Consider the following 12,168-nt stretch of genomic DNA (forward strand, 5'->3'; position numbering starts at 1 on the left):
CCCCCTGATGATCTCTCCCAGCGGCTTCATATAGATGTTAAAAAGCATGGGGGAGAGGACGGAACCCTGAGGTACCCCACAAGTGAGGGCCCAAGGGTCTGAACACTCATCCCCCACCACCACTTTCTGAACACGGCCTAGGAGGAAGGAGCGGAACCACTGTATAACAGTGCCCCCAGCTCCCAACCCCTCTAGACGGTCCAGAAGGATGTTTTGGTCGATGGTATCAAACGCCGCTGAGAGATCCAGCAGAACTAGGAAACAGCTCTCACCTTTGTCCCTAGCTCGCCGGAGATCATCAACCAGTGCGACCAAGGCAGTTTCAGTCCCATGATGAGGCCTGAACCCCGATTGGAAGGGATCCAAATGGTCCGCATCCTCCAGGCGTGCCTGGAGTTGTTCAGCAACCACACGCTCAATCACCTTGCCCAAGAATGGAAGATTTGAGACTGGGCGATAGTTGGCCATACTGGCCGGGTCTAAAGATGGTTTTTTAAGAAGCGGTTTAATGACCGCCTCTTTCAGCGGATCTGGGAAGATTCCCTCACAGAGGGAAGCATTCACCACCCCGCAGAGCCCATCGCCCAGCCCTTCCCGGCTTGCTTTTATTAGCCAGGATGGGCAAGGATCAAAGAGACAGGTGGTTGGTTTCACGCGTCCAAGCAGCCTGTCCACATCCTCGGGGGTAACGGATTGAAATTGGTTCCATGCAACTTGACCAGACAGAGCTCCAGCACTCTCCCGCCCCAGCCCTGCTCCCACGGTGGTGTCTAGCTCCTTCCGAATATGAGTGATTTTATCTGCAAAAAACTTTGCAAAATCGTTGCAGGAGATCTTGGGGTCTTTACAAGGCCCCGATGTTAAAGGTGGTTCCGTTAAATTGCGGACCACCTGAAAGAGTCTCCTGCTACTATTTTCTGCAGATGCAATAGAGGCGGCGAAGAAAGTCTTCTTCGCCGTCGCTATCGCCACTTGGTAGGCTCGACGTTGAGCTCTAACCTGTGTCCGGTCAGATTCGGAGTGAGTTTTCTGCCACCGACGCTCTAGCCGTCTCAGCGATTGTTTCATCGCCCTCAGCTCCGAAGAAAACCACGGGGCTGTCCGGGCTCCATGCAATCGGAGAGGGCGCTTCGGAGCCAGACAGTCGATAGCCCTGGTTAACTCCACATTCCAGCGGGCCACCAGGGAATCAGCTGAAAGGCCATCAACATGGGATAAAGCATCCCCTACCACTCTCTGGAAACCATTTGGATCCATTAAGTGGCGGGGGCGGACCATCCGAATTGGTCCCATCTCCCTGCAGAGGGGAAGGGTCGCGGAGAAGTCCAGTTGCACCAGGAAGTGATCTGACCATGGCACTTCTTTAGTTTCACTTTTACTTAGTGTCAGATCACCCACGTCACTAGAGGTGAATACCAGATCTAAGGCATGTCCATGACTATGAGTTGGGCCCAACTTATTCAGGGACAGCCCCATGGAGGCCATGCTTTCCACGAAGTCCCGAGCGGCCCCTTGTAAGGTCGTGTCGGCATGGATGTTAAAATCCCCTAGGACAACCAAACTAGGTGTCTCCAGGAGAACATCCGCCACGACCTGAAGCAGCTCGGACAGGGAATCCTTGGTGCAGCGGGGAGGTCGGTACACCAAAAGGAATCCTGTACTGCCCCTATTGCCCAACTTCCAGAACATGCACTCAGAAAACTGGGTCTTCCCAGTAGGACGCCTGATGCAAACTAATGACTTCCTAAAAATCACTGCAACCCCCCCTCCCCGCCCACATGACCTGGGTTGCTGTGCGTAAGAGAAACCTGGTGGGCAAGCGGCAGCAAGGACAGGCCCATTAGAGGATTTATGGATGTTCTTCTGTCATTGATTATTTTGTTGAGCTTCCTGCACCGCAGGGGGTGGACTGGATTGCCCTCAGGATCTCTTCCAACTCGACAATTCTGTGATTCTATGAGCTTTCCAGAGCTAATTCTCTCTCCACCCATAACTGAGAAATGATTGTGGATGCCTCACCATATTAATCAGCCTGAATGAAATATTTTGTTCTGTGTTTGTGGACTAACCCCAGCCAATCTCTTCCTCCTGAATACGCAGAACAGCTTGAATTCTCAACAGACCACCAATGTTTGCATTCCCGGCTGAGTGCCTCATTCTAAAGCTGAGAACTGTTTGGGAAGAGAGAGGAAGAGAGAACTGTTTGGCCAAGGAAGAAGCTCTGCACCCGCCGTGCCCCCAGCCAAAGTGTTCTTTAAAGTGCTGGCAAGTTCGCATCTTCAGTGGAGCCAATTACTGAGGGAGATGCAGCTTCCAGGCTCCCTTGGGGCCACAAAAGCACACCAGCGATCTCTTCTCTCACACATCCTTAGAACAAATGGCATGCTCGGTGAGGCAACCCACTGGAAAGCTTTCAAGGCAGAACAATGACAGCACCCCAGGTCTCCTGCTTTGTGCCGTTTCCCCAAATGTCGCAGCACAGAGCGCCAGAGACTTTCCTTTCCCTCGCCTGCGAGAAGCTGCCAACCGTGATTTGATGAGCTCTGGTGGTCTTCGGCTTGGCAAGGCAAACAATGTCCCAGCTCTTGGAGTTTCGAAAACAATGGATGCCTCTCTGTCGCAAACGTTCAATGAATATTGCATTGCTCCGGGGACAGCTGCAAAATAAAACAGCCATGCAAACGTGTTTCTGCAGATCGAAGGCGACTCTCCACATTGCAGCTTGGCAGCCCTATAGGAGCATGGGCCTGTTCTTCACAAGAAACAGGGCCAGTTCTACCATTGGGTAGATTCTGGGGGCAGCGGCCCCTGGCTGTTCTTCCTGAGCCCCTCCCCAGTCATTCCCCTTCATTGTCACACAGCCTGTATTCGGCCTCTTCATCTGGCGTGATGCCTTAAATTCGTTGGAAGATGCTACCCCATCTACACCCAGCGTGGTGTAGTGGTTAAGGGCGGTAGTCTTGTAATCTGGGGAACCGGGTTCTTGTCCCCGCTCCTCCACATGCAGCTGCTGGGTGACCTTGGGCTAGTCACATTTCTTTGAAGTCTCTCAGCCCCACTCACCTCACATAGTGTTTGTTGTGGGAGAGGAAGGGAAAGGAGATTGTTAGCCGCTTTGAGACTCCTGAAGGGGAGTGAAAGGCGGGATATCAAATCCAAACTCCTCCTCCTCTTCCATCACTAGGGATTGGGGGAGGAATTCAATTCAGTTCACATTTAAAGGCAAACTTGAAACAGTGCAAGAACCCAAACAGAGCCATCCTCTTTCCAGTGCCTGTCTCACATGGTCCTGGCTACCACCCAGCCCAGAATGACAGAGGTGCTTACTCGAGAGTAGCATCAGGAAAGGTGAGGGAAGCTACGCTAGAAGCCAGGAACAGTGGGCCAGGCAGAAGAAGTTCAAGATCAGGATGAGGAGTTCAGAACTGCAAGGAAACAACAGAGGCCATGTTCACACCATTCATTCATTCAAAGCGCTGTGATACCATGCTAAACACTCATGGCATCCTCCAAAGAGTTCTGGGAGCTGGAGTTTGTAAAAGGTGCCAAGAATTCATAGAATCATAGAGTTGGAATAGACCACAAGGGCCATCGAGTCCAACCCCCTGCCAAGCAGGAAACACCATCAGAGCACTCCTGACATATGGTTGTCAAGCCTCTGCTTAAAGACCTCCAAAGAAGGAGACTCCACCACACTCCTTGGCAGCAAATTCCACTGTCGAACAGCTCTTACTGTCAGGAAGTTCTTCCTAATGTTTAGGTGGAATCTTCTTTCTTGTAGTTTGGATCCATTGCTCCGTGTCCGCTTCTCTGGAGCAGCAGAAAACAACCTTTCTCCCACCTCTATATGACATCCTTTTATATATTTGAACATGGCTATCATATCGCCCCTTAACCTCCTCTTCTCCAGGCTAAACATGCCCAGCTCCCTTAGTTCAGAGTGTCAGCATCGCCCCTGAGCCAGTGCCACCAACTGGACTCATCCACTCAGCCCCGACTGGGCTAGGCGAGCTGGGTAGCACTTCCAGAGACCACAGGAACAGGTCAAAGTGCCGTGAACTCACAGCTTAGAGTTATGAGCACCGGATTCACTTCCACAAGAAGACAGTCGTCACACAGCAGAGTACAGCAGAGTCTAGCAGAGTATATAAACAACTCGGAGAGCAGCTCTGTAGAATATCTTCTTTATTCTATAACTACAACTATAATACAACTATATACAGAGCTAAGTAGGTCTAAGCATAAATGAATGCTGAACCGCACTGAGTGTCTGCAGCTGCTCTTAGCAGCAACCTTATCTAAACACACAATCTCTCTCTAACACTCTCTCTCTCCGACACACTGACTGACTGACTCTTTGATGTGGTGCTGGAGCAGAATAAGTAGAGAGCAGAACACGCCTCCTCCTCTCTGGAGAATCAGCAGAGAACCTCAGGAGATTCTTGGATATGGGAGGGGTGAAATCTCCTCACAGAGACCCCCTATTCTCCTTCCAGAGCTACAATTCCCAGAGTTCCCTGTGTAGATGGATTGATTGTTAAACTGGGAATCGTAGCTTTGCTGAGAGAATGGCAAGCCAGTTCAACCCCCCCCCCCCCCAAAAAAAAGGCTCACCAATCACACTCATAAATATTGAGCCAATTTTGGTGAGGAGCCAAGGTTTTCCTCATCCCTAGTTTTTGCTAGACTGGTGACTGGGGGCGGCTGCCGGGACCACATAACACCGGTCCTGAGAGATCTGCAATCTGCATTGGCTCCCAGTACATTTCCGAGCACAATTCAAAGTGTTGGTGCTGACCTTTAAAGCCCTAAACGGCTTCAGCCTGTTATACCCGACTTCGGCCTGGTCTACCCCATCGTTCAGCCCGGACACTGAGGTCCAGTGCCGAGGGCCTTCTGGCGGTTCCCTCAATGCGAGAAGTGAGGTTACAGGGAACCAGACAGAGGGCCTTCTCGGTAGTGGCGCCCACCCTGTGGAACACCCTCCCTTCAGATATGAAGGAAATAAGCAGCTATCCTATCTTTAAAAGACATCTGAAGACAGCCCTGTTTAGGGAAGTTTTTAATATTTAATGCTGTATTATTATTAATAATAATAATAATAATAATAATAATAATAATAATAATAATTTATTTATACCCCGCCCATCTGGCTGGGCTTCCCCAGCCACTCTTTTAACATTTGATTGGGAGCCGCCCAGAGTGGCTGGGGAAACTCAGCCAGATGGGCGGGGTAAGTAAAAGGTAAAGGTACCCCTGCCCATACGGGCCAGTCTTGACAGACTCTAGGGTTGTGCGCCCATCTCACTTAAGAGGCCAGGGGCCAGCGGTGTCCGGAAACACTTCCGGGTCACGTGGCCAGCGTGACATCGCTGCTCTGGCGAGCCAGAGCCGCACACGGAAACGCCGTTTACCTTCCCGCTAGTAAGCGGTCCCTATTTATCTACTTGCACCCGGGGGTGCTTTCGAACTGCTAGGTTGGCAGGTGCTGGGACTGAGCAACGGGAGCGCACCCCGCCGCGGGGATTCGAACCGCCGACCTTTTGATCGGCAAGCCCTAGGCCCTGAGGCTTTTAACCACAGCGCCACCCGCGTCCCGATGGGCGGGGTATAAATAATATATTATTATTATTATTATTATTATTATTATTATTATTATTATTATTATTATTATTATTATTATTTTATTTGCTGCATTCAGTCCAAACTGTCTACACATTCTAATAAATTCTCCAAGATTCTCCCCCCACACACACCCATATTGTTTGGGTGCTTTCAGACTGATATTTTATTGCAGTGTATATTGTAACATGTCCCTGGCACAATAATAGTGTGCTAGTGGTAGTTTTATTCAGCTTTAACTTGTTTGCTATCGCATCATTGCACCCAGAGGGGTTGCAGTGCAACAAAAAATAAACCAGAACCTTTATGGTATGAAAAGTTAATGGGTTTTCGGCAGGACGTTGTGGGATGCGCCCTGACTGGAAGTGAAACTGTGTGAGTTCCCTGAAACGGTTGCAGCAGCAAACAGTATCGGCATGGCGTGTGACTGCTCTGATAGCATCCTGAACACCAATGACTGTGAAATAGAAAGGATGTCTAGGGGGATGCTTTTTCATTTCCTCAAGATGCCTTGTCGTTTTTGGCAATGGCTCCCAGCAGCCCACCTGCCAAATTGGACTTATCTGCCCCCTAATGCTGCAGAGGAGGAGATGGTGTTTGATAATGATATATTTAAGAAGGGAGCAACGGCAGGCAGCAGAATTCTGGGTGATTGTCACACAGTTGGTAATAGCATCATTAGACACGACTCAGCCGGCATTAACTATGTTTGCCTGTTCAGGCAGATAAAGATGTCTTTTGCTGTCTTCTCGTTTTGTTCATAAACAGCCTGTGCGCAGTTATTTTATTGCGGATCTATATTTATTGTATAGCAGTAATTACGAGGAGATACATTTGGAGGAAATTTTCATGCCAGGACCTGTTGCAGCGACTGGAACCTCTGTCCTCCGCACCCGATGGTGTGGTGGTCAGTGCTGAAGAAAAGGAGCTCATCATAAAACTCCAATAGCAGACATTGCAGGTTCACAATTGGCATCTCTGTGTCGTCCTTGCCAAAGATCATAGAACTATTGAGTTCTGTGGGGTATTAGGGAAGTGTTAGTACCTGTCAGCATGCAGAGGGCTGGGGGGGCCAGCTGCCTAGCCCCGGTTAGGCTGTCTTCTTCCAGCCGTCCTGCTATGAAGACCATCACCTCTGCTCCGACGTAAATCAGTGACCCGGGCTTACTCAGCCAGGGCACACTACCAGCAGATTAAACTGTGCACACAGAATAGGCGTGAGGCTTGTGGAAGCATACTACAACTACAGATTTATTAATCATACATTAGGACAAAGAAACATGTCATCTCGCTCTTTGTCTTCTCAGAGAGAAAGAAAAGCAAAAGCTATACACACAATGGAAGTTTCCAGCAAACTGTGCTGGTATGTAAACAGACATGTGACATGCATCAGTTCCATGTTTGCAACTAAAGTTGGAATGGAATTTCCCAACAGTGCCATCCCCTTGATCATGTTGTCCTCTCTTTTCTGAACTCCAGCTCTACAATATGTCCCTGAGCTTGGACTCTTACTTTCTTGGGTGCAGAGAGCTGTGTGTGCCGAAACTTCAGGATATTGTGCCTTGCCTAGAAAGAGCAGGACAAGTGAGAAACAGCACAGACCCATGCTTTCTAGGCACAAGAAAAGCACAAGTCTGCACAAGCCCCTAACCTTTCTCTAAATGCTACAACCTTTCCTCATGGGTGAGTTGCAGGCCCTCCAATTGTCCCTATTTTCCTGGGACAGTCCCGGATTTACAGAAGCCACACCAATTTCTGATTTGATCCCAGAATGTCCAGCTTTTCCTGAGAATGTCCCAATTTTCACCAGAGAAATGCTGGAGAGTATGGAGTTATGTGAGCCCCAGTCAGATGGGCAGGGTATAAATGAAAAATATTATTATTATTATTATTATGGAATAGGACACCCGTATTTTCATGGGAGAAAAGTTGGAGGGTATGGAGTTGTTCCATCCCCTTCAACAGGCTGCTGGATTAGGTGGGCCTCAGTCAAGCCCTCCATCTCTTCTTAATTCTTCTCCCTTTTCTTTGCGTCTTTCTTCTCCCAATTAGCAAAAGGGACTGCAAATTGCTAAGCTGTCAGCACGCCCATTATTCCCCGAATGTAAACATTAATTTCTAATCGGGGAAACCACTGAGAAACGTACAGCACCAGCAACTTCTTTTTGTTCAGCTGTTGAGTCACCTTCGTGGAAGTCTGTAATTTGGAAGAGTGTGCCACCCAGTAAGAACAAGCTTTGCTTTATCAGCCACGATCGCCTTCGCACACTCATTCCAAGTGCGGGTTGCAACTTCTCGGCAGGGAAGAACGCAGCTCGTCTCGACTGGAGAAAAGAAAATCTTCTAGCCAGGGAGATATAGTTATCTGTTGTGTTGATTGCATACAGCTTTATGATAATGATTTGAGGCGTCTTTGGCTGTTTCCAGGAGACAAAAGCTCATTGGCATATGGTTTTATTTCTCTGGAGGCATCCCGAGGTTCTTTGCATAATAAAAGTTCCACAGTGGAATGAATAATATATCCCCTCAGGAAAATGGCAAAGCTGTCTCCGGCACTGTAAAGACTGCTGGGATGTTACACCAGCAGTCTGTGCATTGACAGGAGTACCCTGAAAGGGCTATTTCCAGGCAGAAGATGATTTTGGGATTGGTGTTCCTCATATGTGCAAGGTTGTTGTTGTTGTTTGCAGTGTTCACAAGTCACTAAGGGCTCGTTCTGTTTCCCCTGTGCTTTCTAGACATGGGTCGGTGTCAGGAATGAGCCAGCTCCAAGCGAAGGTTTGCAGCCAACTGCAGAAAGCAGCCAGGAACAGAGAGGCTTGGATGTTAGCCAGGCAGGGGAGAGCTGGCAGCTTCAGACTCTGGCTCTTCCTGACTTTGACGGACCAGCTGATAAGGCAGTAGCTGAGAGCAGGCTAGAACACAGCCAAATCTCACAGGAAGAGGTTGAAGCTGACCCACTAAGTACGAGGAGTCGGTGAATGGGAGGGCTGCTAGATAGGAAGCAAAACAAGAGAGGTAAGGGTCGTAAGTTCAATTTCTTCTGTCAACGCCGGAAACACTCTTCAGAAGGGTCATCTTGAGTAATGATGCTGGAGGCTTTGTTAGAGCTGCCCGGAGCTATCTGTTTTTGTAATAAATCCTCCTTTTTAATTACCTACACTCACTGTGTTATCAAGCTGGGAAACTGGACTCCTGACAGTCAGAGAAGTTTTCCATCTGCCCTGCCTCTTTCTCCAGGAAACCCCTCTGTTTACTGCTGATTCATACCCAATGTCGATTGGATTTTCTGCAGATTGACATGTGTTCTGATTCAGCTGTAAACAGCAGGTTTTCCAGGGGGAAACATCAGTGCAACATGTGGGAATTTCCAGCAGCAGCAAGAGAGCAGCAGTAGCCGGCTCAAGTGCAAAGCAGGGAAAACCTTTGTTAGCAACTTCCTGTTTGCTTTGTTATTGCTCCCCCCGAAACACTGGACCTTCCTGGAGGACACTGGAGTCACCCACCATGGATTTACAACAGCTCTCCTTGACATCAGACTTCTGGGTGCAGTGGGGAGCTTAAAGGGGGAAAATTGTTGGTTTGATTTGAAATGTTTTTGGGACTGTGGGGGAGTTGAAGTTCTCTTTAATTTTGTTTATTTGCTAATTAGTGGCTCTGAGTATTGCTTTGTTTATTATTTGGGTATGGGGTGTGTGTGTGTGTGTGTGTGTGTGTGTTATGCTCAATGGTGTAACGCTGGAAAATGTCGATCACTTCTCCTACCTAGGCAGTTATCTTTCCACAAGGGCCGACACTGATGCTGAAATCCAGCATCGCCAGAGTTCTGCGAGCGCAGCTTTCTCGTGATTGAATCACAGAGTGTTTGAGGACCGGTGCATTCGCAGGGAAACCAAAATGCTTGTTTACAAAGCTTTTGTACTACCAACCTTACTGTATGCGTGTGAAACAAGGACCACTTACAAACGCCATCTCCAACTTTTTGAAAGATTCCATCAACAGTGTCCCCAAAAAAATCTTACACATCACTTGGGAAAACAGGCGAACTAATGTCAGTGTACTAGAAGAAGCAAAGATCACCAGCAATGATTCTTCAACATCAACTTTGGTGGTCTGGTCATGTTGTGTGGATGCCTGATGATCGTCTTCCAAAGCAACTACTCTATTCCGAACTTAAAAATGGAAAGTGTAATGCTGGTGGTCAACAAAAGAGGTTTAAAGACTCTCTCAAGGCAAATCTAAAAAAAAATGCAGTATAAACACCAACACTGTATAAACACCAACAATTGGGAAGCACTGGCCTGCGAGCACTCTAGTTGGAGAACAGCCTTTACTAAAGGTGTCATGGGCTTTGAAGACACTCGAACTCAGAACGCAAGGGAGAAATGTGCTAAGAGGGAGGCACGCTTGGCAAATCCACACTGTGATCAACTCCCACCTGGGAACCAATGTCCCCACTGTGGAAGGATGTGTGGGTCCAGAACTGGCCTCCACAGTCACTTATGGACTCCCTGTTAAGACTGTGTTTATGGAAGACAATCTTACTTGGCTATGAGTGATTGCCAAAGAAGAATGTTATGTTATGTTATGATGTGTTGTGTTGTGTTGTGTTGTGATGTTATGTTTTATGTTTTATGTTATGTTGTTATGTTGTACGAAATAGCATTATATTATTCCCCCCACTTACTCCATTATGGTAATATGTACTATATAACTTTTTCTTTTCTGTAAATTGCTTGGAGACCTTCGGGTGACAAGTGACTAATAAACCTAAGAAATGAATGAAATAAAAATGAAATGTTGGACTAGATGGGCTACTGGTCTCATTCAGCAGTCATAAGAACTCTATGTTCTTATGACATTACGGGCATCAAAAATTCAGTCTGTAAACACACACACATTAATTCCAGACTTACCCTTTCCAGGGGGAATCTATTAAGCTTTTTTGTTTTTGTAACACAACCTGTTGCCACCCATGTATAATACCTCGTTTCTGTGGTGCAGTGGGTCCATGCATCTGGTCAGTAACCAGAAGATAAGTTGTTTGAGCCCACCCAGCAATGGCTGTGGGCAGGATTCCTGCACTGCATGGGGGTAAGGCTACATGACCCTTGGGATCCCTCCCAAATCTACAATTCAATTATTCTATTATTATTATTATTATTATTATTATTATTATTATTATTCCCCATTGGTTTTAATGTATGTATTAGTTTTTTTTTGTAAAGTCACTGTGACTAATAAATCTAAAAAATAATAATAATGGAATACTTCTCCCCCTGCCATCTATTGGAAATTTGACAGGTATGATGGTGTAATTGGTTAATCAAAAGATTTGCATGCATTTGTGAATTGTCCATTACTTGCCTGTGCCTTTTAGCTAAGCATTAAGCAAGAACATGGAGAATGCATCACCCGAATTAGTGTTGTACTGAAAATATCTTTCATTTAAAAAACAAAACAAAAAAATAAAGCAGCCTTTCTCAACCTTGGGTTCCCAGATGTTGTTGAACTGCCAGTCCCATCATCCCCGATTGTTTACCCTTTTGGCTATGAATGTTGGGAGTTGTAGTCCAGCGAAAAGATTGAGGAAGGCTGCTATAAAGCATCAACACACAGCTTTAAACAGTCATGGGAACTATTAAGGGCGCTGAGAGGCGTACTGAGGCCCTTATTCCCCTCACTATTCCCAGAATGGCTCAACAGTCAATCCATCTTTCCAGAGAACTCTGGGAACTGTAGTTCTGTGCAGAGAATAGGGGTCTCTTAACAACACCTTTCATGCACTATAGTTCCCAGGATTCTTTGCAGGTAACCATGATGGCTTAAAAGTGATCTGATACCATGCTTTGAATGCATAGTGCGCAGATGGAGCCTGAGAAAGCCACTTCCGAGCTAGGGAGGAGGTGGGGTTGCCCCTCCCCACACACACGGGCTGCCTGGCCTTTATCTTCTCTGAGGCCAGGGGCGGTCCCGGCCCCCAGGAGACCTGCCTCTCCTGGCCTTAAGACGAGCACTCCTCCTGGGAGAAACCAGTTCCCTTCGCCTCTCTGCCCTGAGCCTCTGCAGTTCAGGAGAGGCCGAAGGGTTACTGGGCCCAGGGGGAGACTCACCTGTAGGCACTGAGTCCTCAACCACCTCTGGAGCCAGAGTGGATTCACCTGGTGCCTGCTCCTGAGGATCCGGCACAGGTGCAGGCGCTTCAGAATCAAGGCCCTGCCCCAGCTCAGCCGGCCCTGGAGGCGGGGACTCCTGTGCAGGCTGGGATTCCTCCGGTTCAGCCTCTGAATCGGATTCCCAGGCCATCACACTCGGCCAATAAAGCGAGATGAGTGCCGCAACCCCAGAGTCGGCCACGACTGGACCTAATGGTCAGGGGTCCCTTTACCTTTACCTTACCTTCTTCCAGAAGGCAGAAGCTGAAATAAATCATTTCCAGGGTGCGCACTATGCTGCACTATCTCTGCAGCTTTCTTATGGCATCTGGAAGCATAGATTTGATCCAAAGTGGGAAGAGTGCACCCAATTATTCTCTCTGCAGTCTTT

Source organism: Podarcis muralis, chromosome 5 (assembly GCF_964188315.1).
Source record: "Podarcis muralis chromosome 5, rPodMur119.hap1.1, whole genome shotgun sequence".
In the NCBI taxonomy this organism is placed as follows: Eukaryota; Metazoa; Chordata; class Lepidosauria; order Squamata; family Lacertidae; genus Podarcis; species Podarcis muralis.